Here is a 16,072-nt window from a genome sequence, read left to right as displayed (position 1 = left end):
TGATGTGGCCACGAATGTGTCTAGATGCCTCACATGCCAGCAAGTCAAGGCTGAGAGACAGAGGCCCCATGGGTTATTACAGTCCCTACCTATTCCAGAGTGGAAATGGGAGAATATTACCATGAACTTTGTTACAGGCCTACCCCGCACATAGAAGGGCATGGATGCCATTTGGGTAGTTGTGGACCACTTGACCAAGGTAGCTCACTTTATCCTGATCAAGATTATATTTTCTATGGACAAGTTGGCCAAGTTGTATGTTGATAACATCATCAGATTAGATGGTGTACCAATTAGTATTATCTCTGATCGAGATTCCAGATTCACTTCTAAGTTTTGGACATGTATGCAAAAAGCTATAGGCACACAGTTGAACTTTAGCATAACTTTTCACCCATAGACTGATGGTCAGTCAGAAAGGACCATCCAGCCATTAGAGGACCAACTTCGAGCATGTGCCTTAGATATGAGTTACAATTGGGATGAGCACATTTCCCTCATTGAGTTCTCCTATAACAACAGTTATCAGGCCACCATCGAAATGTCCCCATTTGAGGCACAGTATGGCAGAAAGTGCCGAACTCCACTCTATTAGGATGAGGTTGGTGAATGGCATATTTTGGGTCCAGACTTGATATAGGCTACTAGTGAGAAGGTAAATGTGATCAGAGAAAGGATTAAGGCAGCTTAGTCCAGGCAGAAAAAGATATGTAGATGTCAGAAGAAAACATCTGAAATTTAGAGTTGGAGACTAGGTGTTCTTATGGATCTCCCCAATTAAAGGGGTGCTGCGATTTGGCAAGAAGGGAAAACTTAGTCTAAGATTTATGGAACCATATGATGTACTGAAGAGGATTGGACTGATAGCTGTTTGAGATTTTAAAATGTAACCGCAAGGATACAGATCAGTATAGCTACGGGTCAAACACAGGGATAGTAGCCACTTTATTTTTATTTTTTGCTTCTTTTAATAATGCGAAAGTGAATTGATTAATGGTTGTGATCTAATTCTAACTACCGTCCTAAACATATGTATCCAAAATAACGTCTTAACCATTCGTCATCTAAGAATTTAAATACACAATCCACGTAATTAAAATTAAATAAATAAATAACTGAAAATAAACACCTCACGCAATTAAAAAACAATGAAGGAAAAAAATGCTAAAATAAAAATAAAGTAAAAGAAAGGGGATAAAGCTAGAGAGAGACTCACAATTAGGTTTCTCTTCTTAGCCTGAGGGATGCACCATAATATGAGCTTCCCTACTTGACCAGAGAGTCACTCTTACAAGGGTTACTCTACTTGGCTTTAGGGAAAGGGAGGCAATTAAAATACAAAATAATAAAATGATGGTTCTATGACTAGGAGGGGCAAAGCCAACACATACACTAGCCATGAACCTTGAGGGAAAGGGAAAGTAATAATTTAATGACCGAAATTAAAATCCTAAATTAAGAAAGAAAGGGTAGTCAAAAGAGGGAATGAGAGGGGGGTGAGAATACTGAAGGAGCCTACTTGAACTTCAACCCTTGAACTGAAAACTTGATCAATTTGAGATACTACAAGTACTAAAAATTAGATATGGAATAAACCAAATCTGAAATTTCTAGTACGAGAGAAAACAAATCTAAAGAAAAAAATTGAACTTGAAAGACATGCTCCATAGCTTTTTCTTGTCACCTAGAACTAAGGCTAGAACTAGAACATGAAAATTACAATTTCAATTGCTTAAACAATAAAAATAAAAGACTGAATCAAAAACAAAAGTGCTTGCATTAATTGAATAAAAAGAACTTACAAAAGTGTTTAAAGCATAAACCTAGAACTAGAGCTAGCGAAAGAAAACTAGAGAAAGGGATAGAGCAACTAAAAAAAAAAAAAAATCCTATAAGAATAATGAAGTGCCTCCTCCCCTTGTGTTAATTCTATTATATAGAGAATGATGGAGGGAAGCTAACGATTTTAGCTTCTAAAAAAAAATATTTTTTTTTATCTTGTAGATGAGGTAGAGGAGAGAGAAGAGAGAAAACGTGTGGAGAGAGAATCTCTCATGATTTTTCTTGCCTTTTTTTTTCCTATTTTTCTCCCTTTTTCTATTTTTCTCTCTCTTCTTGCCAAGAACCCCCCTTGGCTGATTTTTCTTGCTTGGATTTGGACAATACTCCATTTTAATAGAAAATTCCATCCATGCCCTTGTCTTTTTTCTGTCTTTTTTCCTATTTTTTCTCTTTATTTTCTCTCTCTTCTTCAAACTTATGTACAACCATCTTAGCTGACCTCTTTTAAGTGATGAGTAGGAGAGAGAAAATCTTCTTAAAAAAACCTCAATAAAATGGCAGCTAAGAGGTTCGAACTTGAGACCTCCTAACAAGTAAGGGATTTTGCACAACACAACTCACCAACTATGCTAGGTAGTTGTTGTTACCAAAAATGAATCTTCAATCACTTAAGGATGTGATCCATGGATCCTTATTGGCATTTGGAATATTCCTTATACCCCTGGGACAACTGCAGACGGGCTGGTTCAGCATCTCAGTTCAGTCTTGATTCATTATTCTTTTTCTGGCACGAAAAGAATAATCACTTGTACAATTGACCAAACGAATGTGTACTTTTAATTGAACACATCCATTTTGCTCAGAATTTCATCTTGTTCTCAACCATGAAAAGAAATAGGACCTCTTTATGTGTAAAATTAGAGATATTGCGCCTGATAGTCCTTAAGGCCTTGAAAATATAAAACCTGCAAAAAAAGAGTAAAACCCAAGGTAGCTCCATTCTAAATATGTAAAATGCATGTTTTACTACCCTAGATTTCACACATAAATGTCCTCATCAGTAGCTTACCGGATAGCTTTACCGCCAGAGTTGGAAGGTACACATGATGCCTTCCATATTTCTATGTTAAGGAAGTACATTCCCGACCCCACTCACGTCTTGACTTACATACCCCATGAGTTGAACGAGGATTTTACATATGTGGAGTATCTAGAGAAGATTGTTGATCGGAAAGAGCATGTTCTCGCAATAGCACTGTTTCCTTTATCAAGGTGAAATGGATGAACCACCCCAAAAAGGAAGCATTTTGGGAGTGAGAAGATGAGATGTTGAATCAGTATCCTGGATTGTTTGATTTACCAGGTATGTTCAATTTCGATGATGAAATTCTTGTAAGTTGAGGGGAATGTTACACCCATGCCCTAACTTGGTCTAATTTGAACTGTTATGATAGGTCTCAGAGTGGAGATCGAAAGCACGACCTAGTTTTGGCTCATAGCTGCCCATTACCGAAGGGGGAGAGATGACCCTAAGTGTTCATACATCACGTGCCAGTCTAATAGGAGGAGATTCATACCTTTGGATCCCAGATGGTAAGTGACCCAACTCCTCAAATATGAATCCTAGCACTTACCAGAGTTTTCAAAAGACCTTGAGCATGGTCGAGGGCAACCACCTGTGTAAGACCAACTATAGGACAGCAAACAGTCAAGACAGTACCCGAAATAAGCCACCAGATACACTAGGGCTAAATCCGGTGGGCTGTTTCTGGTGAACCTAACAGGTTGTTGTCAAGGTGTTGATGCCCGTGGGTCCTGCCATTCACATCATAAATATTCTCAAATGATCCCAAATCATCCCCCACATTTTCCTCATGATGTGAACATGTTTCGGACCTAAGTGGTTGGGTTCTCAGGCTCCGAAAGTCATAATAACTCGATCAGTCCGATTAGGGTCTAACCATAGGTCCCATTTAACGCTTAAGTAAGAATTGAGGAATTCATTTCCTAATTTCTCTTATGTCCAACATGAGGGAGGAGAGAAAGAGGAGAGGAAGGAAGAAGAAGAAAGAGGAAGGCTTACCTTGTTGTCGGCTACCGCTTAGTTACCGAAATTGTTGCCGGAGGTAAGTATACTCCCTTCCACCACTCTCTCTCTTCATTTTTACCTAGATAAAGCTAGGTTTGGATGGAATCTTAGTATACAAACCACATGGAGCCCATGGAATGCATATTCTACCCTCCCGGTGCTATTACCGAACTCGAACCAAGCCCCGTGTGCTCCGACAACAAGTATTGTGGAATTAGGATTTTATTGGCTTAGAATGATGTAGGACCATTCTACTCCATGAAACAAATCCTGACGATCAGGCCTGAGCTGAGAAGCCACAAAATGAGTGGACAGTTCTGTACCAGCACCGGAAGCAAGCCACCAAATTCACTGGGCCTGCTTCCGATGGCATATTTTTGGTGGATCACAGAGGCTTGTGAGCTCTCTGTCACCACCACCGAAAATAGCACTGATATTTTTGGTGGAAGTATCCTATTTTCGGTGGGTGTTTCCAGTGACATTACTGTCACTGGGAAACCCTGACTGTACCTTTTGGGGTTGACCCAAGTGGGCCTCTCCCGATCTTTCTGACATGTACTGATGTACGATTTCCATTATATCTAGGACAGTAACACACACATGCCCTAAGATTAAAATTGAGTGGATTAATCAGTGGTCTTATCTAAACCCTAACACAAGTAGAGATCAACAAGGTGAGGGATGGACTGTGTTCATTTTTGGAATGTTCATTATTATTAAATTGCTCACATGCTTAGAATTACATGTTTTATTGTAATTGTTCAAATACGATGATGATGTGTCATATATTACATTTGTCATTTTACGGTTATGATATGAATTGTATGGAGATGTATGACGGGATCCAGTGTGGCCGAGGTGGTACTAGTACTATATCACCGTGTGTTTGGTTGTATGAATGAGATGGAATCCGACATGGCCAAGGTGGTACCGATGCTATGATGCTATGATTGTCGAATGTATTTTGCATTCATGCATTCATTATGTACATTAAAGTTAGTTGTAGTCATAGGTTACACTTTGTGGCCGAGGTCTCGCCAGTATCATGTACCCCGAGACTGCATTTGAAAATAGATACGCTTTGTGGCCAATGATTGGTACTGGTATTGCGTAGTCTATATTCAACCATGATATACATGCTAGATTAGGTAAACAGTCTCAGGTTTCACTTTGTGGCCAATTTGTTACCGGTATCATGTACATCGGGACTATATTTGGAGATGGATTACACTTTGTGGCCGAGGTCTTGCCGGTATCGTGTAATTCATACTAATTGTATCATTATGAAGGCATGTAGCATATATATGGTTAGGTATTACTCCCTATGCTATGAACACTTGCCAACAGAGGTAAAGGTGTTGGATAACCCATTGTGGTATGTTCGATGTGCCTTTTCGGAATGCCACACCCATGGTACGATGTGATTGTTGTTAGAGGTGGAAACTTGTTAGACATGGTTGATGATTGGTACTTATGCCATGACAGCCATGAGGGGGTTATCAGGGGTTTTCTGGGTGACCCATGAATACATACGGGGATCGACAAGCTTCTATTCATGGCTAGGGTTTGTATCCTTACGTTGTCGATGGTGGTTTCGAACAAAGGATACGACCTAATGCACTATAGTAGCATTTACCAGACTTAGTTGTATTATTAGGTGGATAATAAAACAAATGAATTACATCACGAGCATCATGGACTATGTGTTCAATTTTCGCTATCATGCATCATACATTTTTATTGTGAATGTCTTATTGGATGTGCTTGAACCCTACCACTCATTGAGCGAGTTGGAAAGCTTACCCCATGAATACACATTTTTTAGATGATGATGTAGGTGCGGTCATGCCTTCGGCTAGTGACTCTTTTCCCTCTGGATATGGAGTGAGCGACTACTAGATGCTGGACGCGGAGGAGCATGGCCAGGTCTATGCTTATGAATTTTGTGCATATGCAACACCATGAGGTGTTCGACATACTTTTGATTATGTTAATACAGGTTTGTGAATAATATGTTTTAAACTTGATATATGCAAGTCTTGAAGGGTTGTAAACAGAATAACTTGTTTATTGATATTATTTTTATCATTAGATAATTTCCCCACTTATTTCTGATGATTCCTCTATTATACTTTGATTCTGTTCCTTATGATTGGTTTGTGATGTGAGATTGTGAAATGTTAAGGTACTGCTATCAGAGTTCCTGGTAGGTTCGTAAGACAGGTACGTGTCTTACTCACACCGTCGATATTTTTAATGGTAAGTTAGGTCTATTGAAAGTGGGGTGTGACAGGGAGGCCTTTTCAATAGTCTTCTCTCCCTCCTCTTATTCCCTCTTCTGACTACCCTTTTCTTTCTTAATTTAGGATTTTAATTTCAGTCGTTACATTACTACTTTCCCTTTTCCCCAAGGTTCATGGCTAGTGTATGTGTTGGCTTTGCTCATCCTAGCCATAGAACCATCATTTTATTGTTTTTATTTTAATTGCCTCCCTTTCCCTAAAGCCAAGTAGAGTAACCCTTGTAAGAGTGACTCTCTGGTCAAGTAGGGAAGCTCATATTATGATGCATCCCTCAAGCTACGTAGAGAAACCTACTTGTGAGCCTCTCTCTAGCTTTATCCCCTTTCTTTTACTTTATTTTTATTTCAGAATTTTTTCCTTCATTGCTTTTTAATTATGTGGGTTGTTTTTATTTATTTATTTAATTTTAATTGCATGGCTTGCGTATTTAAATTCTTAGATGACGAATGGTTAGCACATTATTTTAGATACATATGTTTAGGACGGTAGTTAGAATTAGATAACAACCATTAATCGGTTCACTTTGCATTATTAAAAGAAGCCAAAAATAAAGTGGCAGCTCTCCCTTTGTTCGACCCGTAGCTACACTGATTCGTATGCCTACGGTTACATTTTAAATCATAACAAGTTTTTGGTGCCATTACCAGGGAGACAGTTCCATGTTATTTTTCGCTTTCTTTTCGTAAATCGGAGTACTTTGTTTCCTTTGTTTTGTTTTTATTTTCCTTTTATTGAATTCCTAAGAAGAACAACTTGCAATAATAGTTGCATCGGTGGAGGTCACCAAGCCTCACAGTATGATAAAGATAGGTTTTGCCTTGTAGTAGTACCTCAAGAATTGACCTGAGCAACCCTGAATCCTTACTGGTAAGCTCCAAAAAATAAAAAAAAGCCAAAAAAAGTTTTTTCTTTCCATTCTTTTATGCTTGGCTTACTCTAGTTGTGGGTAGTTTTCTGTTGCATGAGTGTTATGTGGGTATGTAATACTAAGAATTGATTAGAAAGAAGAGATCCAACAAGTTGTGACCCTATACGTTTGCTCTATTTAAAACCTTTCAATATGGGAGACCAACAACAAAACCCTCCACCTAAATCTCTGAAAGATAGGTTCTACCCCATTAGAACAGCCCAACCTTCCTCCATAATTCTATAACAAGCCCAGGACAATAATTTTGAGCTCAAATCTCAATACATTACTATGTTGCCCCACTTCCATGGGCTGACCTCTGAAGATGCATACCTATTTCTAAGAGAATTTGAAGAGTTATGTGTTCTAATTAAGATCCAATAGCTTTTTGATGATGCTGTTAAGCTTAGGTTCATCACTTTTGCATTAAAAGACTAAGCTAAGAAGTGGTTGTATGGGTTACTCACAAATTCCATAACCACATGGGAGAAATTCATAGCTGCCTTCCTTAAGAAGTTTTTTCCAGCTCATAAGACCAATAAGCTTAGAAGTGATATCCTTTAGTTTAGGCAAAAGCCCAGTGAGTCCTTTTCCAAACTTATGGAGAGATTCAAGGATCTACTCCAAGAATGCCCTCACCATGGCCTAGACTTATGGCACTTATATCAAATAATTTATGAAGGTATTGATTACCTAACTAAACAAATGATACAGGCTATATGCCCTAAGGGATTCACATCCTTTACAGATGAAGGAAAGGCGTGGGAATTCTTACTTGACTTAGCTGACAAACCTGTGAGTGGGAATCAACCCAAGATAGTGAAAGAACTATAGGAGGGAAGGGATATTTTGTGGATGGGATAGAAGCTAAGGAAACCCATTTGGATAGCCTAATCAAGAGGATTGAGGCTATTGTTCTTAGAGAGCCATCAATCTTAGAGAGCCATTGTTCTTAGAAAGCCATCAACAGTCAATTTGGTTAAGATTTGTGCTTGGTGCCAGTCCCCTAGACATGTCATAGAAGAATGCCCCAACAACTCTTGGGGAACTTCCAATGAAAGTGTGAATGCCTTATATCAGAATAATCCATATAGTAACACTTACAATCCAGGATGGAGATATCACCCAAATTTCTCCTGGAACTAGAGCAACCAAGCAAGGCCTTCTAATTTCCATAATCAAGGTCAACCTGGACCCTGTGAGGGTAGCAGCCAGAGATGGGTTGTGCATCTCCATCCTCTCTCCTCTCTCTTACTTCACCTTTATGTGAGGGGAGGGGTTCGAGTCGTGTGTGATTTGCTTGTGGGCCCCGTACTATCGTATCTTCGTATGGAGATACGTGGAGGCTTATTTCGTAAGAGTGTAAAATTCATCATTTGAGATAACGATTTTGATGATGGTCCAATTTGGGGATTGGGATCATATAAATGGAATTTGGAGTCGCCACCGTGGGTTATGGGATTAGGACCTCGGGGTGGGCCCGATTCCTGAGAAAAAGGCCCAAAATTTGGTATGGTCCAGAGATTTAGGGTAAGCGTCAGGTTACAGAGTTGGGAAGGTGTTAAGCACCCAATCTGCTCGGCTCAACCGGTCTTCTTGCTAGGTGCTTGAGAATGAATATTTTTCACAATTATTACTATTCCACCTGTATGGCTAAGTTATCACACATATATACATTAATTGAATTCAAACTACTATATACTCTAAAACAAGGCATGTATAAAGTTTACATTATAACGATGTGGTTGAGAAATTATACCTAAACTTAACCCCTGTTTCGGGTCAAGAGGGGTGGGCCCCTGACTAGTATCAGTTCGGACTGTCTTATGGATTCTCCTAGCTCAGGGGAAGATGGTCTTGACCACCAACTTCCTTTTTTGGGAGATGCTGATTGTGATGGTATTCGGACAGCATTCTGGCTAGGAGCGATTACTTTCGTATTGGGATTCGGATAGAGCTTCGGTTAGGGAAGGTTATTTCTGGATTTGGATTCGGATAGAGCTTCAGTTAGGGAAGGCTATTTCTGGGCTTGGGATGAGGTAGCACTCCGGCAGAGCTTCCTCTAGGGATAGACTAAGGGAGAGCTAGGCTGAGGTGGCACTTCAACAGTGCTTCCATTGGGAATGGCTATTTCTAGAAAGATTCTAGGGACACTCGGACAGGGGTTGGCTAGGAAAGGTTATTTTTGAAAAGACACGGGTTGACCTAAAAATGGATTGAAGAACTCCAAAGTCCTGAAGAACACTTTAAAGATCAGAATAGAGTTTCATATCTTAATAAAGATCTCTTCGTAGACCTAAAGAACCTCAAAACGGGGCGTTTCTATCTCAGGAACCATCAAGAATGCTCAAGAACGCTCAAGAACACTCAAGGGAGGTGGCTCAAGAACATACTATTTTTAGCTAAAAACTGGATCTAACTAAGAATTTTGATTGAAGATCTTTAAGATCCTAAGGAACACTTCGAAGCACTTTGATGATCTGAATGAGTTTTCTGATCTTGACGAAGATCGTTCCAAAGATTAGAAGAAAATCAAGAGGGGGGAGGGGAGGAAAATTTCACTCTGAAAGAGTGAAGGGGATTCTGGTGTGTTGGTGTGTTTTTTCTAAGGGCGGGGGTATTTATAGTTTTTTCCGCTAAACAGGAAAGGGGGGAATCCCTTTATCCAGTGGATGGTAGGGGGTTCTTGCCTAATAGTGAGGAGATAGGATTTTTGTCCAATGGGTAAAGGGTTGAAGGCAAAAATGGGTGGGGAGGGCTTTTCTCCAATGGGTAAAATGGGAGGAGAGAGAAATTCTAGCTGAAAAAAGAAGGGGTTTTCAAAAAAATGGGAGGAGAGAGAAATTCCAACTAAAAAAAGAAGGGGTTTTCAAAAAAATGGGAGGAGAGAGAAATTCCAACTAAAAAAAGGGGATTTTCAGAAAAGCAGGAGGAGAGAGAAATTCAACTGAAAAAAGCGGGTTTTTCAAACAACCAGGAGGAGAGGGAAATTCTAGCTGAAAAAAGGGATTTTTGGAAAAGCGAGAGGAGAGAGAAATTCTGCCTAAAAAAAGAAGGGGTTTTTGAAAAAGTGGGAGGAGAGAGAAATTCCAGCTGAAAAAAGGGATTTTTAAAAAAGCGGGAGGAGAGAGAAATTCCAACAAAAAAAAGAAGGGGTTTTTGAAAAAGTGAGAGGAGAGAGAAATTCCAATCGAAAAAAGGGATTTTTAGAAAAATTGGAGAGAGAAATTTTAGGGTAGGTAGTGAGGGTGACATCACAGATGCGAGACAGATGACATAAGGGTAATGGTCAAGGTGGTACAAGCATGGGTAGCGGGTGTGGGTCAGGCTGGTATGGGTGTGTGAGCCAGGTTGGCACGGGTGTGTGGGTCACATGCTCATGGGGTAGGCTTAGTGTGCACGGCAATGCAGCAGGGGCACGCAAAGTGTGCGGTAGGGGTGCGCATGTGTGCGGCGGGGGCGTGCATGTTGTGCGACAGGGGCACGCATGCTGTGTGGTGGGGGCGTGCAGCATACTACAGGGGTGTGCGGCCAGGCTATGTGCATGGCATGGCTGCATGCATGTGTTGCAGCCCGTGGGTAGCGAGCACATAAGCGGGCTGGCCTATTGGCCAGAGCTCGCAGTGCGCACATGATTACGGGAGTTCTGTTGGTCTGATTTTGGCGTATCATATACTCTTGAAATTGTATTTCTGAGCACTATTCATCTGTACTGTCATCTTGAATGGATTTCTTCGTATATAAAAGTCTAAAATTTGACCCCTTCCCTCCTGTGTAAGGATTTCTAGGGTTTTAGACCCGGGAGTGTTCCGGGGTTATCTGGGTAGGTAGGGGATGAAATTTGGGGATATTTGGTCTACATGGGGGATTTTTCAAGGTGTCCAGCGGGACTATCTATGTGCACGACATATGTGCGGCAAGGTATGATTTTTTGGGGATGATTGTGAGAGATCCGTCAGCCCAATTTTGATGTATCATATATCATCTGAAACATGTTTCCAAGCACTATTTATCTGCATGGTCATCTTGACCAGATTCCTTCATATATGAAAAGTCCAAACTAGACCTTCCTCTTTCCCTCACGTGGATTCTAGGGTTTCGGATAGGGAATGTTTCCATCAGCATCTCTTTCGATCGGAAGCTAGAAGTTGTGCCCAAGATCCATATTTCATCATAGCCAGAGGAGGGTGATAAAATTGGGTGTCTACAGAATGTCCCTCTTTAGCTAAGGCCTATGCCAACAGCTGAAGGGAAAAAAAAAGAACGACCACATTTTGTCACTCGGAGCATATATTGTCGTTATCTTGCTCAGTTATAATGGAGCTGAAAAAATACAATAGATAATTTCTCTAAAGTTTTAGAACTTACTTAGGCTACCAATTGGGGGAAAGGAATTCACTGCTTTTCCAATCTTTCAAAAAAAAAATGAGTATTTTGATCCTAATTCTTCTTTAGCTGGGCCTTGCATGTGCCAGTTCAGGGAATATGGTTCTAAACTGGGTCTTTTTAGAAAATTTGGACTATCTGGGACCGATGGTTAGAAGAGAGGAATTCACTGCTCTTCTAATCTTGCAACAAGTAAAAAATGTTTGACTCTTGGATTTTCCTTAGCCAGGCTTCACATGTGCCAGTTTAGGGATTTGGTCCATGAGATTTGGCCACTCGGATCCGACTAAAACGAAAAGGGCATCCTGGGGCCGGATTAACAACAATGGGCAACCTGGGGCCGGATATTGGGCCACCTGGGGCCGAGTAAATTATGTCTCCTCATGATCTTTTTCCTTGATTCTTGATTTTTGGTTTAGAATTTGATTTTTGATGTTGATTTGAAATTTGATTCTTGATGTTGATTTGAAATGTTTTGATGCTTGATGCTTGATTTAGAATCTTCAAAAGTTTTTTTTGGGAGAAAATTTATTTATAAAAAATGGGTCCCCTCCCCTGTTCATTCTTCATTCTAAGTTTTCTTAGTGAAGTGATTTCCTAGAACTCTATAGTTTTTCATGAAGTTTCCCCTCTTGTTCTTGAAGTTTGTTCTTGGAGTTCTTGAAGATATTCATCTTATTTTTTAGGGAGGAGCTATTTGAAGAATTTAGTATTCTTGAGGGATTTTGTGCAATTTGGGAAGCTTTCTAGGGCTTCTTATAATTTCTAAAAGTTTTCTGAGGCTTTTTGTAATTTCTAAAAATATGGCTAAAAGGAAGAAGAGGAAGACTCTGGGAGAGGTTCAGCTCGAGAGTTGCAGCAATCTTTCCCATAGGGATGTGGGCCAGGTCGATTGATATTTCGAGTAAACCCTTCACAACCGTCGGAATCACATCTGCAACTCCATATGTGGTTCTTGGGCAAGTCTTTACATTTCATCATTATTTTGATCATCTTTTATTCCTGTTTTGTATTGTTTTTGCTTTTTGCTACTTCTTTTCTTTTATTATTTAGTTATTATTTCCATTAGCATGAGGGGAAGGAACCGCCTACCTTGGCCTCCTACAGCCATCCAAACATGGTTCAATCCTAGCAAAGGATGCTCCCTCGTAGGGTGAAGGAGATGGTTGATGATACCTATCTGTACCAACTAGCCCTAGTAGAGACCTGGAAGTTTAATTCGGCATTGGTGGGGGGCCCTGATGTAGTGGTGGTGGCTTAGTACTCACACTTTCCACTTTCCTATTGGCAAGGTTACCATTACGCCTATGTGCTTCTATGCCTTGATAGGCATTCCATTTGGGGGTAGAACCATGACCCCTGTAGGATTTCCAACTACCAGGGAGTTTGCAGATCTGACTGGTATCACCATTAAAGCCAGCTAGACATGCATCCGCCTAGGGGAGATTAGTGCCCGATGGTGGAAATCCAGCCTGGGGGAGAATCCGAGCAACATGTCTCAGATAGCACGTTCCTTCTAGTTGTTTGTTGTGGGTCAGTACCTCTTCAATGACCTCCAAGGGGGAGTGGATATCCGCCTGGTGTACTTCCTCAAAGATCTTCGCATAGTAGATACCGGGGACTAGGGTGGGGCCACCTATGCATATCTCCTGTAGTCCCTGGACCTGCTGTCCTATGGGGATAGGGGCCTCAAGGAGGTAGGCTACATTATTTCGGTAACTTTCCTTCTCATATCTATTTCTTTTTAGTCATTTGGTCAGCACTACAGCCTGTGCGAGGTGATAGTTGCCAAGGTATTTCCCACTTTCTTCTTTCTTTCTTTCTACCCTTTTTCTTTCGTTATTCTTCTCTTGTTCCTTTCCTGTATTCCTTAGGATGGAAGGATCACCGCCTTAGAGAGCCAAGTTAGTTCCTACGAGTAAGAAATTACATAGCAGGATGGACTGATTCAGAATATGACACTGAGGCTAGAGTAGACTAGACTAGCATCCGTGGGTTCCCCGGTACTCCATGAGGATGGTTCATAGTACGGTTCAGATGATGGTTTCTGACCCATAGGGATTTGTTCCTGCATTCACTAAAAACACAAACACATGGATATTTTCTTTCTTTTTTCTTTTTCCCTCCCCTTGTTTGTTCATCATTTTATTTTAACATCTTATGAAAACTCAATTTTGACACAAAGAAAATCTTTCTTCTCTTTTTTTTTCTATTTTTTTTGTTTGTCTGCAATGCTTAGGCACAATCAATTCCATAACTCAAGTCATAATTAGAAAAATCGGGATAACACGAAAATCCAAATACTTCCTCATTCCATTATCAAGTGAACTATATAAAAAGGGGGACTATTTTCCTACCACCGACGGGATAGGTGAATAACAAGGTGGGGAGACAATTCTTAAGGTGGGTGAAAGTTCATTAACTATTCTAGGTCTGTCTCCTCGAGCTTGTATTGGCGGATGATGTACATAGACAAATAAAAGGATGTCTGTGTCAATCCCATCAAATTGTCATAATTGTAACAAGGAGTCTTTATCAAAAAATCTTCTTGTGGCCTCCCTGGGTCCCTCCATGTGATATCTTGTACATTTCCTCTCTGCAGGTACTTCTCCCAATCAGTGATGAGATCGAATTCCGAAACTTCCCTCTTGTCCTGGTAGCGAAGGGCTCCGAGTGGGCTTCACCTTAATGGTGTGGTGAGCTTCAGTTTCTCGAGGAGCCAAATCTCAAAAATAGTAGGACTCCCCTAATAATGATGTAGTCCGAATCTATGGCCATAGGTCATGTCATCAAATCCCTTGAATATTTCTACAAGAACTATAGGGATGATGCCACCTCCCTTTTTCAACTATTTTATTACCTCAATTAGAATAGATGGTGCACCGTGCCCGGGAGGGCGGAGAACATAATGAGCTATCAGGCAAAGTAAATAAGCATCCAGGGATCTCTGCTAATGGATTCCTCCCATTGGTAGATATTGGATGAACATCTGAGCCACCTTCAGAATGTTAATCTTCCCATACCTGACAAACTACTTTACTTCTTCTTTCCATCCGAAGAAATCTTGAATTTCCTCTAAGCAATCTTTCTTCAAAGAGGGTTGGAATAAATTGCCTTTGGGTCGAGATAGCATATAAACCTGAAATTCTTCAAGAATTAGGAAAATCTCTACTAATCCAAACTGAAATACCTAGAGGTTGGCATCCCAGTGTTGAGGCACCTACCGGAGCAATTGGTGACGTAGCTTCAGATATCCAATCCGGCCTAAAAATGACACATTTATGGATTCCAGCAATCCTGGTGCCCATATATTTATGTCCAAGGTCCATTTCCTCAACGTCTTATCAATAAACCCATGCGTTTTCCTGAAACCAATACAAACAACAAGATATGATGATTTTATCAAAGCATTACTCATTAGCTAATGATTCACACAAACCTTTACCATTGTTGCATCAAGCTCTTTTTTTTTTTTTTTTACTGATCAAGGGTGGAAGACAAGCTAGCCTTGATGAACTGGTGTCAGGTGGCGATTTTCTTTTAGGGGATAGAATCCTGGGTAAGAAGTGACAGACCAATAGGTGGCTGAAAAATACCTAATGGCCTTTCATGCCAAATGGAAATTCTTGGGAGACACAAATTATGATGATCTTTTTAAGGTACTTTGACTATTAATCAAGGAACTGACTTATTGCCTTTAGATGGTTGAGACCACACTTGCACATGTCAAGTTGCCTACGTATCCCTCGAAAGGAATCAAGTCTGAAGTAGTTTCGGCTATTCACCCTTTCAGACATAATATTTCTTAAGTTGATTCATGTTGACCAGTTAGGGTATTTCTTCGCCGTTGTGGTCTATGAGCTTCATAGCCTTGCTTAATAAAATTTCTTTGAAAATAAATAGGCTGCTCCAGTTGGGCCTGAATTTTCCTCTTGGGTCATGAATTGGGGCTCTTTGTTCCCAAAGAACAAGTTCACCCTCTTCTATTTGACGGGGCTTTACATTCTTGTTGAAGGCCCTAGCCATTCTCAATTGATATTTCTTCAGATTATCCATGGCTTTCATATGCCTTTCATCGAGAAAGTTGAGCTCATCATATCTAGACTTCACCCATTCTCCTTTAGGTAGCTAACTATCAAGGAGTACTCTTAAGGACAGTATTAGGATTTTCACGGGTAGAACTGCCTCAACTCCATACACCAAAGGGAAAAGAGTTACCCTTATCGCCCCGGTAATGCCCATCCTTGTGTATTTTTGCTATTTTCAATAGAATGACTTTGATATTCTTGTTAGCTGTTTCTACTGCCCCATTTGTCTATGGCCTGTAAGTGGTAGAGCGATGCCTTTTGATACCAAATTTTATGCAGATTTTTTCGGTCTTGCTTCAGAAGTGGGATCCTTAATCTGTTATCAATTCTTGAGGTACTCCATATCGAGAAATGATATTTTCCTGAATGAACTTGGCCACCTTAGCAGATGTGAGGAGTGCATAGGATTGAGCTTCTATCCACTTGTTGAAATAATCAATGGCTACCAAGATGAACTCCTGGCAGTTGGATACTTTAGGGTTGACCTTTCCAATGATATCAATGCCCCAAGTGGAGA

General features: G+C 40.4%; 1 non-coding gene across 1 annotated transcript; it reads right to left on the bottom strand.

Moving 5' to 3' along the window:
* Window positions 1-7,621: 7,621 nt before the first annotated feature.
* LOC122062190 lies at window positions 7,622-7,728 on the bottom strand. The gene has a single exon (XR_006134819.1). It is a non-coding gene; the product is annotated as a small nucleolar RNA R71 (small nucleolar RNA).
* Between the last annotated feature and the right edge of the window lie 8,344 nt (window positions 7,729-16,072).

The sequence above is a fragment of the Macadamia integrifolia genome, chromosome 14, assembly GCF_013358625.1.
Source record: "Macadamia integrifolia cultivar HAES 741 chromosome 14, SCU_Mint_v3, whole genome shotgun sequence".
In the NCBI taxonomy this organism is placed as follows: domain Eukaryota; kingdom Viridiplantae; phylum Streptophyta; class Magnoliopsida; order Proteales; family Proteaceae; genus Macadamia; species Macadamia integrifolia.
The sequence above is the reverse complement of the archived record's forward strand: the minus strand, read 5'-3'. Positions and strand labels throughout refer to the sequence as shown.